General features: G+C 46.2%; 1 pseudogene; it reads left to right on the plus strand.

Annotated features, from left to right (window-relative positions):
• Positions 1 to 883: 883 nt before the first annotated feature.
• Positions 884 to 19,384, plus strand: part of LOC115125107 (junctophilin-1-like) — a 110,741-nt pseudogene continuing 92,240 nt past the window's right edge.

Here is a 19,384-nt window from a genome sequence, read left to right on the forward strand (position 1 = left end):
TCATTTAAAAAAAAAATCGTCGCTTGAGATAGGTTGTCGAGTCCACCCCATACAGAAGTCCTATGCGTATAAACGGCGGGCTGTAACAAGTGTGTCACGCATTGCTTCCAGCCACCAGCAGAGGTCGCTGTTAGCCCATCCATTTCCCTTGGTCCAATCTGTCGAGCTCTTTGATTTGTGATATTGTCAGTTACTGTAACGACAAAATTAATAGTTTCCATTCCATTGAAGTCTATATTTTTTTCATCATGTCCAAACTGATTGATTAATGACGTTGTGTAGAATTATGGAGTAGAACTTTCGAGATTGACCTCGTTACATTTCAAATGGCAGAAGTTACCCTGGAGGCTGCTCTTTAAAGAGGTACAATTCTAGGTTGAGGAATGTAATGGCATAACTTAAAATACACCTTTTACACACACACAAAAAAGTAAACAGTAGCATTAAATACAACAACGATATGTCATATTAATGTCGGTTTGTTCTTCATTACAACATGTTGAGAGCTTCAGCGGATCTTACCGTGACTACATCGGACATGTATATTTGATCCCCGTGTTCACGCACACCTCCAAAAGAGCCGTTCCGTACAGAGAACACACCTGTGCGAGGAAGGAGGCGCGCGTTTTTTTAAAAGTCCTGGCACCACCACCGGTGGCGGGCGGCTGCAGCAGCAGGTTGCGTCGCTGCAAAGCGGCAGTGCCTATCTGACGGGTTGGTCCGCTATTTGAACTATGATTTAGTGGTTGAACAGCGGCACATAATTCAGATGGCTCGAGTGCATCCACCCTCATAATTAGCTGAGGGGGGTGGTGGGAGGTTCTACTGGCGTGACGTAGAAATTGGCTGTGTCTTTCTTGTTCAGCGACTCGATGCTTCTCTCTCTCTCCCTCTGTGATCAGTGGGTGAGAGGGGGGACGGAGCTATCACACAGCGGGGGATACAGTGCGCGCCTCCGGTAAATTACGCTTCCCTCCCCATTCATACACACACACACAGACACACACACTAACCACATCACACATTCTTGTTTTCTTTACATATCAACCTCTTGGAACACACTACCCATGATTCCCACCACCATCATCACTGTTTTTTGTTTATTTTTACTTCTTGTGCAAACAGAGTCCTCCTCTCGTTGGCTCATCTCTCCGTTTTCTCCACCTCTCCGCTGGATCCCTTCTGGGGGGGGTAATAAACACGACACCATTGATTCATTCTGCAGCTTTCTGTTTCATTTCTCGGCTGTTCTGAATGACGGGCGGAAGGTTTGACTTCGACGATGGAGGAACATACTGCGGAGGGTGGGAGGACGGTAAAGCCCACGGACATGGCATCTGTACCGGGCCAAAAGGCCAGGGCGAATACGCCGGCTCCTGGTCGCACGGCTTTGAGATAGTGGGGGTGTACACCTGGCCCAGCGGGAATACGTACCACGGCTACTGGTCCCAGGGGAAACGGCATGGGCTTGGGGTCGAAACAAAGGGAAGTGGACTTACCGCGGTGAGTGGAGCCACGGATTCAAGGGTCGCTATGGACTCCGACAGAGTCACAATACACCTGCCCGGTACGATGGGACGTGGAGTAATGGCCTACAGGACGGGTATGGGATTGAGACCTATGGCGACGGTGGTAAGATATAGCATTATACTGTTATACCGGATTGGCATGTAGGTTTTTTTTGTTGTATATTGTGTGTGTCTCTTTAAACCGTGAACCAGTGGGATCTGTCGTGATGTGTTGTGGGTTTTGACGTGCGAAAAAGGTTCATGAAAAGACAGAACGGAGATGTGACTGTCTATAGCGTTGGTTTATTATTGCGTTATTAATAGCGTTAATACCGGATTGTAACTTTTCACATTTATACAGATTTTGTGGGCTTTTGACTTCAGCTCCATTACGCGCAAGGAAACACGTTTGTCACCGATGCGCCGTAAAATATTTGATTTAAGTCCACAATAAGTAGCTTCCACTCAATCATTTTGATAAAAATATATATATTCGATGTGTTACTTATCTAAGCATCAGTTCACTATTTAGAAGGCTGCGTGGGTTCTCTCTCTCTCTCCCTCCCTCTCTCTCTCTCTCTCTCTCTCAGTACTAGACTATGAGTTGCCTGTGTTATTCCGTGACCAGCAACTCGCGTTTTCAGCCATTGATTTATACTACACATGTGACAGTAACAGTGTACTCGGGGGCGATGGAGGGTAGAGAGATAGAGCGAGTGTGTGTGTGGTGTTTGGATTGGGTCAAATCAGGTCAAAGTGCGTGCAGAGCAACCCTCTGGCTAGCCATCTAGATGATGGTCCGTGGCCCATTCTAAGATTGAAACCATTCTAAAATAAGACATAAAAATATGTTTTTCATATTGAAGCCTATTCCTTTCTGTCAGTAAACAGCCAGTATTGAGACCCCATAAAGATGTGTCCTATATACGCACGGTCCTCTATATAGACCCGTCATTCTCCTAACCTACACAGTCAGCAGTGTTGACACCCTCACCGGGGGCTGAACGTGAAACCAGAGCAGGTTGACAGACAGACACATCGGTCTACAGGTGTCCTCTGTATATAACCTCACTATTATGTTACTGCTGTTCTTTCATTATTTGTTATTTAATTTTCCTTTTATTATCTTTATTTATTTATTTTACTTAACACTTATTTTTCTTAAAACTGCGTTGTTAAGGGGTTGTAAATGTAAGCATTTCACTGTAAGGTCTACTACACCTGTTGTATTCAGCATTTCTCTGTGAGGTCTACTACACCTGTTGTATTCAGCATTTCACTGTAAGGTCTACTACACCTGTTGTATTCAGCATTTCACTGTAAGGTCTACCTACACCTGTTGTATTCAGCATTTCACTGTAAGGTCTACTACACCTGTTGTATTCAGCATTTCACTGTAAGGTCTACTACACCTGTTGTATTCAGCATTTCACTGTCAGGTCTACTACACCTGTTGTATTCAGCATTTCACTGTAAGGTCTACTACACCTGTAGTATTCAGCAGTTCCCTGTGAGGTCTACTACACCTGTAGTATTCAGCATTTCACTGTGAGGTCTACTACACCTGTTGTATTCAGCATTTCACTGTAAGGTCTACTACACCTGTTGTATTCAGCATTTCACTGTAAGGTCTACTACACCTGTTGTATTCAGCATTTCACTGTAAGGTCTACTACACCTGTTGTATTCAGCATTTCACTGTGAGGTCTACTACACCTGTTGTATTCAGCAGTTCACTGTAAGGTCTACTACACCTGTTGTATTCAGCAGTTCCCTGTGAGGTCTACTACACCTGTAGTATTCAGCAGTTCCCTGTGAGGTCTACTACACCTGTAGTATTCAGCATTTCACTGTGAGGTCTACTACACCTGTTGCATTCAGCATTTCACTGTGAGGTCTACTACACCTGTTCTATTCAGCATTTCACTGTAAGGTCTACTACACCTGTTGTATTCAGCATTTCACTGTAAGGTCTACTACACCTGTTGTATTCAGCATTTCACTGTAAGGTCTACTACACCTGTTGTATTCAGCATTTCACTGTAAGGTCTACTACACCTGTTGTATTCAGCATTTCACTCTGAGGTCTACTACACCTGTAGTATTCAGCATTTCACTGTAAGGTCTACTACACCTGTTGTATTCAGCATTTCACTGTAAGGTCTACTACACCTGTTGTATTCAGCATTTCACTGTGAGGTCTACTACACCTGTTGTATTCAGCAGTTCACTGTAAGGTCTACTACACCTGTTGTATTCAGCAGTTCCTGTGAGGTCTACTACACCTGTAGTATTCAGCATTTCACTGTGAGGTCTACTACACCTGTTGCATTCAGCATTTCACTGTGAGGTCTACTACACCTGTTGTATTCAGCATTTCACTGTAAGGTCTACTACACCTGTTGTATTCAGCATTTCACTGTGAGGTCTACTACACCTGTTGTATTCAGCAGTTCACTGTAAGGTCTACTACACCTGTTGTATTCAGCAGTTCCCTGTGAGGTCCACTACACCTGTAGTATTCAGCATTTCACTGTGAGGTCTACTACACCTGTTGCATTCAGCATTTCACTGTGAGGTCTACTACACCTGTTGTATTCAGCATTTCACTGTAAGGTCTACTACACCTGTTGTATTCAACATTACACTGTGAGGTCTACTACACCTGTTGTATTCAGCATTTCACTGTAAGGTCTACTACACCTGTTGTATTCAGCATTTCACTCTGAGGTCTACTACACCTGTAGTATTCAGCATTTCACTGTAAGGTCTACTACACCTGTTGTATTCAGCATTTCACTGTAAGGTCTACTACACCTGTTGTATTCAGCATTTCACTGTGAGGTCTACTACACCTGTTGTATTCAGCAGTTCACTGTAAGGTCTACTACACCTGTTGTATTCAGCAGTTCCCTGTGAGGTCTACTACACCTGTAGTATTCAGCATTTCACTGTGAGGTCTACTACACCTGTTGCATTCAGCATTTCACTGTGAGGTCTACTACACCTGTTGTATTCAGCATTTCACTGTAAGGTCTACTACACCTGTTGTATTCAGCATTTCACTGTAAGGTCTACTACACCTGTTGTATTCAGCATTTCACTGTAAGGTCTACTACACCTGTTGTATTCAGCATTTCACTGTAAGGTCTACTACACCTGTTGTATTCAGCATTTCACTGTAAGGTCTACTACACCTGTTGCATTCAGCATTTCACTGTGAGGTCTACTACACCTGTTGTATTCAGCATTTCACTGTAAGGTCTACTACACCTGTTGTATTCAGCATTTCACTCTGAGGTCTACTACACCTGTAGTATTCAGCATTTCACTGTAAGGTCTACTACACCTGTTGTATTCAGCATTTCACTGTAAGGTCTACTACACCTGTTGTATTCAGCATTTCACTGTGAGGTCTACTACACCTGTTGTATTCAGCAGTTCACTGTAAGGTCTACTACACCTGTTGTATTCAGCAGTTCCCTGTGAGGTCTACTACACCTGTAGTATTCAGCAGTTCCCTGTGAGGTCTACTACACCTGTAGTATTCAGCATTTCACTGTGAGGTCTACTACACCTGTTGCATTCAGCATTTCACTGTGAGGTCTACTACACCTGTTCTATTCAGCATTTCACTGTAAGGTCTACTACACCTGTTGTATTCAGCATTTCACTGTAAGGTCTACTACACCTGTTGTATTCAGCATTTCACTGTAAGGTCTACTACACCTGTTGTATTCAGCATTTCACTGTAAGGTCTACTACACCTGTTGTATTCAGCATTTCACTCTGAGGTCTACTACACCTGTAGTATTCAGCATTTCACTGTAAGGTCTACTACACCTGTTGTATTCAGCATTTCACTGTAAGGTCTACTACACCTGTTGTATTCAGCATTTCACTGTGAGGTCTACTACACCTGTTGTATTCAGCAGTTCACTGTAAGGTCTACTACACCTGTTGTATTCAGCAGTTCCCTGTGAGGTCTACTACACCTGTAGTATTCAGCATTTCACTGTGAGGTCTACTACACCTGTTGCATTCAGCATTTCACTGTGAGGTCTACTACACCTGTTGTATTCAGCATTTCACTGTAAGGTCTACTACACCTGTTGTATTCAGCATTTCACTGTGAGGTCTACTACACCTGTTGTATTCAGCAGTTCACTGTAAGGTCTACTACACCTGTTGTATTCAGCAGTTCCCTGTGAGGTCTACTACACCTGTAGTATTCAGCATTTCACTGTGAGGTCTACTACACCTGTTGCATTCAGCATTTCACTGTGAGGTCTACTACACCTGTTGTATTCAGCATTTCACTGTAAGGTCTACTACACCTGTTGTATTCAGCATTTCACTGTAAGGTCTACTACACCTGTTGTATTCAGCATTTCACTGTAAGGTCTACTACACCTGTTGTATTCAGCATTTCACTGTAAGGTCTACTACACCTGTTGTATTCAGCATTTCACTCTGAGGTCTACTACACCTGTAGTATTCAGCATTTCACTGTAAGGTCTACTACACCTGTTGTATTCAGCATTTCACTGTAAGGTCTACTACACCTGTTGTATTCAGCATTTCACTGTGAGGTCTACTACACCTGTTGTATTCAGCAGTTCACTGTAAGGTCTACTACACCTGTTGTATTCAGCAGTTCCCTGTGAGGTCTACTACACCTGTAGTATTCAGCATTTCACTGTGAGGTCTACTACACCTGTTGCATTCAGCATTTCACGGTGAGGTCTACTACACCTGTTGTATTCAGCATTTCACTGTAAGGTCTACTACACCTGTTGTATTCAGCATTTCACTGTAAGGTCTACTACACCTGTTGTATTCAGCATTTCACTGTAAGGTCTACTACACCTGTTGTATTCAGCATTTCACTGTAAGGTCTACTACACCTGTTGTATTCAGCAGTTCCCTGTGAGGTCTACTACACCTGTAGTATTCAGCATTTCACTGTGAGGTCTACTACACCTGTTGTATTCAGCATTTCACTGTAAGGTCTACTACACCTGTTGTATTCAGCATTTCACTGTGACGTCTACTACACCTGTTGTATTCAGCATTTCACTGTAAGGTCTACTACACCTGTTGTATTCAGCAGTTCCCTGTGAGGTCTACTACACCTGTAGTATTCAGCATTTCACTGTGAGGTCTACTACACCTGTTGTATTCAGCATTTCACTGTAAGGTCTACTACACCTGTTGTATTCAGCATTTCACTGTGAGGTCTACTACACCTGTTGTATTCAGCATTTCACTGTGAGGTCTACTACACCTGTTCTATCTCTCTGTGCCTTTTATTGTGGCTTTTAGACAATACTGTTAAGATCAGTCAATCAACCGATCAATCAATCAATCAATCAACAGATCAATCGATTAATCAGTCAATCAACCCACCCACCAACCAACCAGCCAACCAACCAATCAATTAATCAATCAATCAATCAGTCAATCAACCCACCAACCAACCAATCAATCAATCAATCAATCAACCCACCAACCAACCAATCAATTAGTCAATCAATCTATTCACCCCATCTGTCCTCTCTCCTCCAGGTACATACCAGGGCCAGTGGATGGGCGGGATGAGGCATGGGTATGGAGTACGCCAGAGTGTTCCCTACGGCATGGCAACAGTGATCCGCTCCCCGCTCCGTACCTCTCTAGCGTCCCTACGCTCCGAGCAGAGCAATGGCACCGTGCTCCAGGACCTCTCGGGTGACACGCCCACTGGCGGCCGGGGCGGGTTCGTCCTCAACTTCCACTCGGACAGCGAAGTGGTCACCGGGAAGAAGAAGGGTCTGTTCCGCCGCGGCTCGCTGTTCGGGAGCCTCCGTCGGCTACACAAGTCCGAATCGAAGTCGTCCATCTCCAGCAAGAGGAGTTCGGCACGCAGCGACGCCGCTATGAGCCGCATCAGCTCCTCCGACGCGGACGCCAACTCCACCGCCTCCCTGGGCGACGGAGAGCTGCCGGAAGAGGACTTGCTGTTGGAGGATCACGTGGATGCCACCACCACCGAGACGTACACGGGGGAGTGGAAGAACGACAAGCGCAACGGGTTCGGTGTCAGCGAACGTTCCAACGGGATGAAGTACGAGGGGGAGTGGCTAAACAACAAGCGCCACGGTTACGGGTGTACCACCTTCCCCGAGGGGAACAAGGAAGAAGGGAAGTACAAGAATAACCTGTTGGTTCGTGGAATAAGGAAACAGCTGATCCCGCTAAAGAACCCCAAAACCAAAGAGAAGGTGGACCGGGCCGTGGAGGGGGCGCGGAGGGCAGGGGCCACCTCCAGGACCAAAGTGGAAATAGCAGCTTCCAGGTAGGTTGGTGAGGTGTGTGTGTGTGTGTGTGTGTGTGTGTGTGTGTATGTATGAGAGAATGTGTGTTACACTTGTAAATACAGAAACTACTATGCAGCATTTAAAATCCACAAGATCAAAGGCCCTTCCTACATTCCCGGTGTGGCTGGTATGGCTGTACAACCAGCTAGCGGAGTACTACTGGATAACTCCTGGCTATTTCTGTGGAGCATCACGCTACGGATCTCCAGTTGAATAGTTCAGTTGTGATGTGTAACAAGAGACTTATGACAGTGGGCCCTAACGTTGATTCATCATCATCGATGCTTTTCAAATCAAATCAAATTCAATTGTATTAGTCACATGGGCCCGAATACAACAGGTGTAGGTAGACCTTACAGTGAAATGCTTACTTACAAGCCCTAAACCAACAATGCAGTTTCCCCAAAAAAATTTGAATAAGAAATAAAAAGTAACAAGTAATTAATGAGCAGCAGTAAAATAACAATAGTGAGACTATATACAGGGGGGTACTGATACAGAGTCAATGTGCAGGGGCACCGGTTAGTTGAGGTAATATGTACATGTAGGTAGAGTAATTAAAGTGACTATGCATAGATAATAACAACAGAGAGTAGTAGCGGTGTAAAAGAGAGGGGGGGTGCAAATAGTCTGGGTATTCATTTGATTAGATGTTCAGGATTCTTATGGATTGGGGGTAGAAGCTGTTTAGAAGCCTCCTGGATCTAGACTTGGTGCTCCGGTACCGCTTGCCATGCGGTAGCAGAGTGAACAGTCTATGTCTAGGGTGGCTGGAATCTTTGACATTTTTTAGGGCCTTACTTTGACACCGCCTGGTATCGAGGTCCTGGATGGCAGGAAGCTTGGCCCCAGTGTGATGTACTGGACCGTTCGCTCTACCCTCTGTAGTGCCTTGCTGTCGGAGGCCGAGCAGTTGCCTTACCAGGCGGTGATGCAACCAGTGCTCTCGATGGTGCAGCTGTATAACCTTTTGAGGATCTGAGGACCCATGCCAAATCTTTTCAGTCTCCTGAGGGGGAATAGGTATTGTCGTGCCCTCTTCACAACTGTCATGGTGTGTTTGGACATTGTTAGTTTGTTGGTGATGTGGACACCAAGGAACTTGAAGCTCTCAACCTGTTCCACTACAGCCCTGTCAATGAGAATGGATGTGTGCTCGGTCCTCTTTTTCCTGTAGTCCACAATCATCTCCTTTGTCTTGATCACATTGAGGGAGAGGTTGTTGTCCTGGCACCACACGGCCAGGTCTCTGACCTCCCTATAGGTTGTCTTTTTGTTGTCGGTGATCAGGCCTACCACTGTTGTGTCGTCGGCAAACTTAATGACAGTGTTGGAGTCGTGCCTGGCCATGCAGTTGTCATGAGTGAACAGGAAGTACAGGAGGGGGCTGAGCACGCACCCCTGAGGGGCCCCTGTGCTGAGGATCAGCGTGGCGGATGTGTTGTTACCTTCATTTACCACCTGGGGGCGGCCCGTCAGCAAGTCCAGGATCCAGTTGCAGAGGGAGGTGTTTAGTCCCAGGGTCCTTAGCTTAGTGATGAGCTTTGAGGGCACTATGGTGTTTAACACTGAGTTGTAGTCAATGAACAGCATTATCACATAGGTGTTCCTTTTGTCCAGGTGGGAAAGGGCAGTGTGGACTGCAATAGAGATTGCATCATCTGTAGATCTGTTGGTGCAGTATGCAAATTGGAGTGGCTCTAGGGTTTCTGGGATAATGGTGTTGATGTGAGCCATGACCAGCCTTTCAAAGCACTTCATGGCTACAGACGTGAGTGCTACGGGTCGGTAGTTATTTAGGTGTGTTGCCTTGGTGTTCTTGGGCACAGGGACCATGATGGTCTGCTTTAAACATGTTGGTATTACAGACTCAGACAGGGAGAGGTTGAAAATGTCAGTGAAGACACTTGCCAGTTTTTTGTGAGATCACAGAGAGCAGTGTACTGTCCTCGGCATTTATGATCAGCCTTCAGTGTGTGTGTGTGTGTGTGTGTGTGTGTGAGTGTGTGAGTGTGTGTGTGTTTGTGTGAGTGTTTGTGTGTGTGTGTGTGTGTGAGTGTTTGTGTGTGAGAGTGTGTGTGTGAGTGTGTGTGTGTGTGTGTGTGTGTGTGAGTGTGTGTGTGTGAGTGTGTGTGTGTGTGTGAGTGTCTGTGTGTGAGTGTGTGTGTGTGTGAGTGTGTGTGTGTGTGTGTGTGAGTGTGTGTGTGTGTGTGTGAGAGAGAGTGTGTGTGTGTGTTTGTGTGTGTGTGTTTGTGTGTGTGTGTGTGTGTGTGTGTGTGTGTGTGTGTGTGTGTGTGTGTGTGTGTGTGTGTGTGTGTGTGTGATCTCTGCTCTCTGTCCATATCTCAGATGCTCCCAGAGCCTGTACAATGTGTAATAAAGACATACCGTGACGATAGACACACACTGCCAAGCACTCAGCACTGTTCTGATCAGGACAGGCATCTAGAGAGGAGGAGGAGGGGTCAGGTCAACTGCCCAAGTGGCACTCACTATTCTCTATGTAGCCCCCTATATGCTCCGGTATATGGTAGTGCACTATATATGGAACTCACTACTGTATTCTGATTCCTCACTACTGTATTCAGATTACTCTCTACTGTATTCTGATTATTCTCTACTGTATTCAGATTACTCTCTACTGTATTCTGATTATTCTCTACTGTATTCTGATTATTCTCTACTGTATTCTGATTATTCTCTACTGTATTCTGATTACTCTCTACCTTATTCTGATTACTCTCTACTGTATTCTGATTACTCTCTACTGTATTCAGATTACTCTCTACTGTATTCTGATTATTCTCTACTGTATTCTGATTATTCTCTACTGTATTCTGATTACTCTCTACCTTATTCTGATTACTCTCTACTGTATTCTGATTACTCTCTACTGTATTCAGATTATTCTCTACTGTATTCAGATTATTCTCTACTGTATTCAGATTATTCTCTACTGTATTCTGATTACTCTCTACTGTATTCTGATTACTCTCTACTGTATTCTGATTACTCTCTACTGTATTCTGATTATTCTCTACTGTATTCTGATTACTCTCTACTGTATTCAGATTACTCTCTACTGTATTCAGATTATTCTCTACTGTATTCAGATTATTCTCTACTGTATTCAGATTATTCTCTACTGTATTCTGATTACTCTCTACTGTATTCTGATTACTCTCTACTGTATTCTGATTACTCTCTACTGTATTCTGATTATTCTCTACTGTATTCTGATTACTCTCTACTGTATTCTGATTATTCTCTACTGTATTCTGATTACTCTCTACTGTATTCTGATTACTCTCTACTGTATTCTGGACACAGCTCATCCTATATAACTACTGCTGTCCATACTGTATTATATGTATATATATATATATATATATGTATATATATCCTGACAGGTCCTTCTGATATATACATCCTGACAGGTCCTTCTGATATATACATCCTGACAGGTCCTTCTGATATATACATCCTGACAGCTCCTTCTGATATATATATCCTGACAGGTCCTTCTGATATATATATCCTGATTATTCCTTCTGATATATATATCCTGACAGGTCCTTCTGATATATACATCCTGACAGGTCCTTCTGATATATATATCCTGACAGGTCCTTCTGATATATACATCCTGACAGGTCCTTCTGATATATATATCCTGACAGGTCCTTCTGATATATATATCCTGACAGGTCCTTCTGATATATATATCCTGACAGGTCCTTCTGATATATATATCCTGACAGGTCCTTCTGATATATATATCCTGACAGGTCCTTCTGATATATACATCCTGACAGGTCCTTCTGATATATACATCCTGACAGGTCCTTCTGATATATATATCCTGACAGGTCCTTCTGATATATATATCCTGACAGGTCCTTCTGATATATACACTGCTCAAAAAAATATATATTTATAACTACTGCTGTCCATACTGTATTATATATATATATATATCCTGAAAGATATTTCTGATATGTATATCTTTGCTCTAGTGGGATCCCGGGTGGCACAGTACCTGGTTCGAATCCAGGTTGTATCACATCCGTTCTCGATTGGGAGTTCCTTAGGGTGGCACACAATTGGCCCAGCGTCGTCCTGGTTACGGTTTTGGCCGGGGTAGGCCGTCATTATAAATAAGAATTTCACCCTAACTGACTTGCCTAGTTAAAGAAAGGTCACATTTATTTTTGGAGGATTTTTTATTACAAAAAAACTCTCTAGAGAATTGCAAAACCCTGCTGACATTTGTAGGAAACACTCTGTTGTCGACTACTGCTGAGACAGAGTAAACAAGATACGAAGAAGGGGTGCGTGAGAAAGAGTAAACAAGTGTGTGTGTTGGAAACATTTCCGTAGATTTACATTATTCCACAAAGTTTTATCCAGCTCTGCAGTGATTGGCTGTTTAACCCTGATGTAAGTCAGCGATTGGCTGTATAACCCTGATGTAAGTCAGTGATTGGCTGTATAACCCTGATGTAAGTCAGTGATTGGCTGTATAACCCTGATGTAAGTCAGTGATTGGCTGTATAACCCTGATGTAAGTCAGTGATTGGCTGTATAACCCTGATGTAAGTCAGTGATTGGCTGTATAACCCTGATGTAAGTCAATGATTGGCTGTATAACCCTGATGTAAGTCAGTGATTGGCTGTATAACCCTGATGTAAGTCAGTGATTGGCTGTATAACCCTGATGTAAGTCAGTGATTGGCTGTTTAACCCTGATGTAAGTCAGTGATTGGCTGTTTAACCCTGATGTAAGTCAGTGATTGGCTGTATAACCCTGATGTAAGTCAGTGATTGGCTGTATAACCCTGATGTAAGTCAGTGATTGGCTGTATAACCCTGATGTAAGTCAGTGATTGGCTGTATAACCCTGATGTAAGTCAATGATTGGCTGTATAACCCTGATGTAAGTCAGTGATTGGCTGTTTAACCCTGATGTAAGTCAGTGATTGGCTGTTTAACCCTGATGTAAGTCAGTGATTGGCTGTATAACCCTGATGTAAGTCAGTGATTGGCTGTTTAACCCTGACTTAAGTCAGTGATTGGCTGTTTAACCCTGATGTAAGTCAGTGATTGGCTGTTTAACCCTGATGTAAGTCAGTGATTGGCTGTATAACCCTGACTTAAGTCAGTGATTGGCTGTTTAACCCTGACTTAAGTCAGTGATTGGCTGTTTAACCCTGATGTAAGTCAGTGATTGGCTGTTTAACCCTGACTTAAGTCAGTGATTGGCTGTTTAACCCTGACTTAAGTCAGTGATTGGCTGTTTAACCCTGACTTAAGTCAGTGATTGGCTGTTTAACCCTGACTTAAGTCAGTGATTGGCTGTTTAACCCTGACTTAAGTCAGTGATTGGCTGTTTAACCCTGACTTAAGTCAGTGATTGGCTGTATAACCCTGACTTAAGTCAGTGATTGGCTGTTTAACCCTGACTTAAGTCAGTGATTGGCTGTTTAACCCTGACTTAAGTCAGTGATTGGCTGTTTAACCCTGACTTAAGTCAGTGATTGGCTGTTTAACCCTGACATAAACAACCACAACACCTTTCATCAGAGGGGGTCATAATAGTTTGAAGCCCAAACTGTGAGGCCACTACAGACAGAAGTATAGTGTCCTAACAAGACAATTGAGGGAGGGGGGGGGTGATAGAACACATCATGTTCATGAGAGTCTCGTCTTTCCATGGAGAGGTCATAATAGTTTTTAGGCCAAACCGTTCAGACGCTACAGATGATTTTGTGAGAGGACCGATTTTCAGGATGTCTCAGCTCTCTAGCTCTGTCACCTTCCACGGGCAGATGCCTCATGGTCTGACAAACACAGCTCTCTAGCTCTGTCACCTTCCACGGGCAGATGCCTCATGGTCTGACAAACACAGCTCTCTAGCTCTGTCACCTTCCACGGGCAGATGCCTCATGGTCTGACAAACACAGCTCTCTAGCTCTGTCACCTTCCACGGGCAGATGCCTCATGGTCTGACAAACACAGCTCTCTAGCTCTGTCACCTTCCACGGGCAGATGCCTCATGGTCTGACAAACACAGCTCTCTAGCTCTGTCACCTTCCACGGGCAGATGCCTCATGGTCTGACAAACACAGCTCTCTAGCTCTGTCACCTTCCACGGGCAGATGCCTCATGGTCTGACAAACACAGCTCTCTAGCTCTGTCACCTTCCAGATGCTGAAGTGCGACATCGGCTTGCAGAGGATGTGGTGCATTGAGATGCGTTCGATGCCAAAAACAAAAAAATCTCTACCTTATATTGACAGATTTTTACGGGAATGTTTTTTAATGGTAATTTGAATTTCGCACAGAGGCACAGGGGCACAGGGGCACAGGGGCACAGGGGCACAGGGGCACAGAGGCACAGGGGCACAGGGGCACAGAGGCACAGAGGCACAGGGGCACAGGGGCACAGAGGCACAGGGGCACAGAGGCACAGGGGCACAGAGGCACAGGGGCACAGGGGCACAGGGGCACAGGGGCACAGAGGCACAGGGGCACAGAGGCACAGGGGCACAGAGGCACAGGGGCACAGAGGCACAGGGGCACAGGGGCACAGAGGCACAGGGGCACAGAGGCACAGAGGCACAGGGGCACATGGGCACAGGGGCACAGCACAGGCACAGAGGGGCACAGAGGGGGCACAGAGGCACAGGGGCACAGAGTCACAGGGGCACAGAGGCACAGGGGCACAGAGGCACAGGGGCACAGGGGCACAGAGGCACAGGGGCACAGAGGCACAGGGGCACAGAGGCACAGGGGCACAGAGGCACAGAGGCACAGGGGCACAGAGGCACAGGGGCACAGAGTCACAGAGGCACAGAGGCACAGAGGCACAGGGGCACAGAGGCACAGAGGCACAGAGGCACAGAGGCACAGGGGCACAGAGGCACAGGGGCACACAGGCACAGGGGCACAGAGGCACAGAGGCACAGAGGCACAGAGGCACAGGGGCACAGAGGCACAGGGGCACAGAGGCACAGGGGCACAGAGGCACAGAGGCACAGAGGCACAGAGGCACAGGGGCACAGAGGCACAGGGGCACAGAGGCACAGGGGCACAGAGGCACAGGGGCACACAGGCACAGGGGCACAGAGGCATCGACCTCAAACTGTATTTATTGCTTCTAGGCCTTCTCCCATACTCTTTATTGAATGACTAGCTGTTATCTATCCTGAAGTCACGTGTCTTGGATATGCCGCTCTTCCCTTTCGACTGACTGAACGTCACAAATCTTGACTTGTGTTTATAGCCAGGAGATTTTCTTCTGCCTGACATCACCAGGAAAAACTCTGGGCCCCAGTCTATGGCTTTTCCAGTTCTGCTTATAAGCATGTTATAAACTAGCTTTGTGATATTCTTCAGTGTTATAACCAGCCTTTATAAACCCTGTGGCTGGTTAGTGGGTCTGTAAACATCATTATGTAGTAGCTAGCTGACAGAGTGTTATAACCAGGCTTTATAAACCCTGTGGCTGGTTAGTGGGTCTGTACACATCATTGTGTAGTAGCTAGCTGACAGAAAGGTGGTTTTATTGATCAATAGAGGTCATGTGATATGGTTTCTTTGACCTGCAATGACACAATCAACAAGCACATATCTCCCCAATGCACCTAGTGGATCCAGAGAGAGGAAGAGAGGTAGAGAGGGGCGAGAGGTAGAGAGGGAAGAGAGGTAGAGAGGGACGAGAGGTAGAGAGGTAGAGAGGGAAGAGAGGGAAGAGAGGTAGAGAGGGAAGAGAGGTAGAGAGGGAAGAGAGGTAGAGAGGGAAGAGAGGTAGAGAGGGAAGAGAGGTAGAGAGGGAAGAGGAAGAGAGGAAGAGAGGTAGAGAGGGAAGAGAGATAGAGAGGGAAGAGAGGAGAGGGGGAAGAGAGGTAGAGGGGAAGAGAGAAGAGAGGAAGAGAGGTAGAGAGGGGAGAGAGGGAAGAGAGGTAGAGAGGGAAGAGAGATAGAGAGGTAGAGGGGGAAGAGAGGTAGAGAGGGAAGAGAGGGAAGAGAGGTAGAGAGGGGAGAGGGGAGAGAGGTAGAGAGGGAAGAGAGAAGAGAGAGGTAGAGAGGTAGAGAGGGAAGAGAGGTAGAGAGGGAAGAGAGGGGAGATAGAGAGGAGAGAGGGAAAGAGGGAGAGAGGGAAGAGAGGAAGAGGAGAGAGGAAGAGAGGGAAGAGAGGTAGAGAGGTAGAGAGGGGAGAGAGGGAAGAGAGGTAGAGAGGGGAGAGAGGTAGAGAGGTAGAGAGATAGAGAGGTAGAGAGGAAGAGAGGGAAGAGAGGGAGAGAGGTAGAGAGGGGAGAGAGATAGAGAGGGAAGAGAGGTAGAGAGGTAGAGAGGTAGAGAGATAGAGAGGTAGAGAGGGAAGAGAGGTAGAGAGGGAGAGAGGTAGAGAGATAGAGAGGTAGAGAGGGAAGAGAGGGAAGAGAGGGGAGAAGGTAGAGAGGGGAGAGAGGTAGAGAGATAGAGAGGGAAGAGAGGAAACAAACAGATGGTGGAGAGATAGAGAAAGAGGAGAGGAAAGGGGATCACAGTTAATTCAGTCAAGTGGAATACAGGAGTAAGTCTGGAATTGGAGAAACAAGAGGACTCACACAAACACTCACACGCACACTCACACGCACACGCACACACACACACACACACACACACACACACACACACACACACACACACACACACACACACACACACACACACACACACACACACACACACACACATCCCCTCTGTTAGAAAGCAGGCCTAGACGAGCCGTCCCATCAGCCCCTGGGGAAGAGCGGATGACCTCATGGTGTTGATCAACCAATCGATTGAGAGCTAGAATGATGCTGGTGTAGAAGCCCCTGTGGTGCCAGCTTCCACTATCAGTATGTGTGTGTGTGTGTGTGTGTGTGTGTGTGTGTGTGTGTGTGTGTGTGTGTGTGTGTGTGTGTGTGTGTGTGTGTGTGTGTGTGTGTTTGTGTGTTTGTGTGTGTGTGCACGTGTGCGTGTGTGCATTAGTGTGTGTGTGTGTGTGTGCGTGTGTGTGTGTGTGTGTGTGTGTGCGTGTGAGTTGTGTGTGTGTGTGTGTGTGTGTGTGTGTGTGTGTGTGTGTGTGTGTGTGTGTGTGTGTGTGTGTGTGTGTGTGTGTCAGAGATAACTGAGTAGTGCTGTCCTGGCTGGCATTCATCTCATTCAAGAGTAGAAGAGAGAGTTGCAGAGAGAGAGACAGATTTACAGTGGGGCAAAAAAGTATTTAGTCAGCCACCAATTGTGCAAGTTCTCCCACTTAAAAAGATGAGAGAGGCCTGTAATTTTCATCATAGGTTCACTTCAACGATGTCAGACAAAATGAGGAAAAAAAATCCAGAAAATCACATTGTAGGATTTTTAATGAATTTATTTGCAAATTATGGTGGAAAATAAGTATTTGGTCACCTACAAACAAGCAAGATTTCTGGCTCTCACAGACCTGTAACTTCTTCTTTAAGAGGCTCCTCTGTCCTCCACTCGTTACCTGTATTAATGGCACCTGTTTGAACTTGTTATCAGTATAAAAGACACCTGTCCACAACCTCAAACCGTCACACTCCAAACTCCACTATGGCCAAGACCAAAGAGCTGTCAAAGGACACCAGAAACAAAATTGTAGACCTGCACCAGGCTGGGAAGACTGAATCTGCAATAGGAACGCAGCTTGGTTTGAAGAAATCAACTGTGGGCGCAATTATTAGGAAATTGAAGACATACAAGACCACTGATAATCTCCCTCGATCTGGGGCTCCACGCAGGATCTCACCCCGTGGGGTCAAAATTATCACAAGAACGGTGAGCAAAAATCCCAGAACCACATGGGGGGGACCTAGTGAAAACCTCCTTCCATCAGCAAGGGCATTGAAGATGAAACGTGGCTGGGTCTTTCAGCATGACAATGATCCCAAACACACCGCCCGGGCAATGAAGGAGTGGCTTCGTAAGAAGCATTTCAAGGTCCTGGAGTGGCCTAGCCAGTCTCCAGATCTCAACCCCATAGAAAATCTTTGGAGGGAGTTGAAAGTCTGTGTTGCCCAGCAACAGCCCCAAAACATCACTGCTCTAGAGGAGATCTGCATGGAGGAATGGGCCAAAATACCAGCAACAGTGTGAAAACCTTGTGAAGACTTACAGAAAACGTTTGACCTCTGTCATTGCCAACAAAGGGTATATAACAAAGTATTGAGATAAACTTTTGTTATTGACCAAATACTTATTTTCCACCATAATTTGCAAATAAATTTATTAAAAATCATACAATTGGTGGCTGACTCTCCTCTCTCTCTCTCTCTCTCTCTCTCTCTCTCTCTCTCCCTCTCTCTCTCTCTCTCTCTCTCTCTCTCTCTCTCTCTCTCTCTCTCTCTCTCTCTCTCTCTCTCTCTCTCTCTCTCTCTCTCTCCATCTCTGTGGAGTTAATATATATGTGTGGATATGGAATCACGCACAGTATTTATCTCTCTCTCAAACACACACACACACACACACACACACACACACACACACACACACACACACACACACACACACACACACACAAGCACACACACACACACACACACACACACAAGCACACACACATACCCTACTACAAACACAGACCCAACCAACAAGCACATATCTCCCCCCTCTACACAAGTCTGCCGCTGTGGCTAGGTGGTGTGAGATCGTGTAGAGGTGGTGGTGTCTGCTGCTGTGGCTAGGTGGTGTGAGATTGTGTAGAGGTGGTGGTGTCTGCTGCTGTGGCTAGGTGGTGTGAGATTGTGTAGAGGTGGTGGTGTCTGCTGCTGTGGCTAGGTGGTGTGAGATCGTGTAGAGGTGGTGGTGTCTGCTGCTGTGGCTAGGTGGTGGTGTCTGCTGCTGTGGCTAGGTGGTGGTGTCTGCTGCTGTGGCTAGGTGGTGTGTCTAGGTGCTGTGGCTAGGTGGTGTGTCTAGGTGGTGTGGCTAGGTGGTGTGGCTAGGTGCTGTGGCTAGGTGCTGTGGCTAGGTGCTGTGGCTAGGTGCTGTGGCTAGGTGGTGTGGCTAGGTGGTGTGTCTAGGTGGTGTGGCTAGGTGCTGTGGCTAGGTGCTGTGGCTAGGTGGTGGTGTCTGCTACTGTGGCTAGGTGGTGGTGTCTGCTGCTGTGGCTAGGTGGTGGTGTCTGCTGCTGTGGCTAGTTGGTGGTGTCTGCTGCTGTGGCAAGGTGTGTCTAGGTGTCTAGGTGCTGTGTCTAGGTGGTGTGTCTAGGTGGTGTGTCTAGGTGGTGTGGCTAGGTGGTGTGACTAGGTGGTGTGGCTAGGTGGTGTGACTAGGTGGTGTGGCTAGGTGGTGTGACTAGGTGCTGTGGCTAGGTGCTGTGGCTAGGTGATGTGTCTAGGTGGTGTGGCTAGGTGGTGTGGCTAGGTGGTGTGGCTAGGTGGTGTGTCTAGGTGGTGTGGCTAGGTGGTGTGGCTAGGTGGTGTGGCTAGGTGGTGTGTCTAGGTGCTGTGGCTAGGTGCTGTGGCTAGG

This window comes from Oncorhynchus nerka, unplaced genomic scaffold (assembly GCF_034236695.1).
Source record: "Oncorhynchus nerka isolate Pitt River unplaced genomic scaffold, Oner_Uvic_2.0 unplaced_scaffold_21___fragment_4___debris, whole genome shotgun sequence".
NCBI classification, from domain to species: domain Eukaryota; kingdom Metazoa; phylum Chordata; class Actinopteri; order Salmoniformes; family Salmonidae; genus Oncorhynchus; species Oncorhynchus nerka.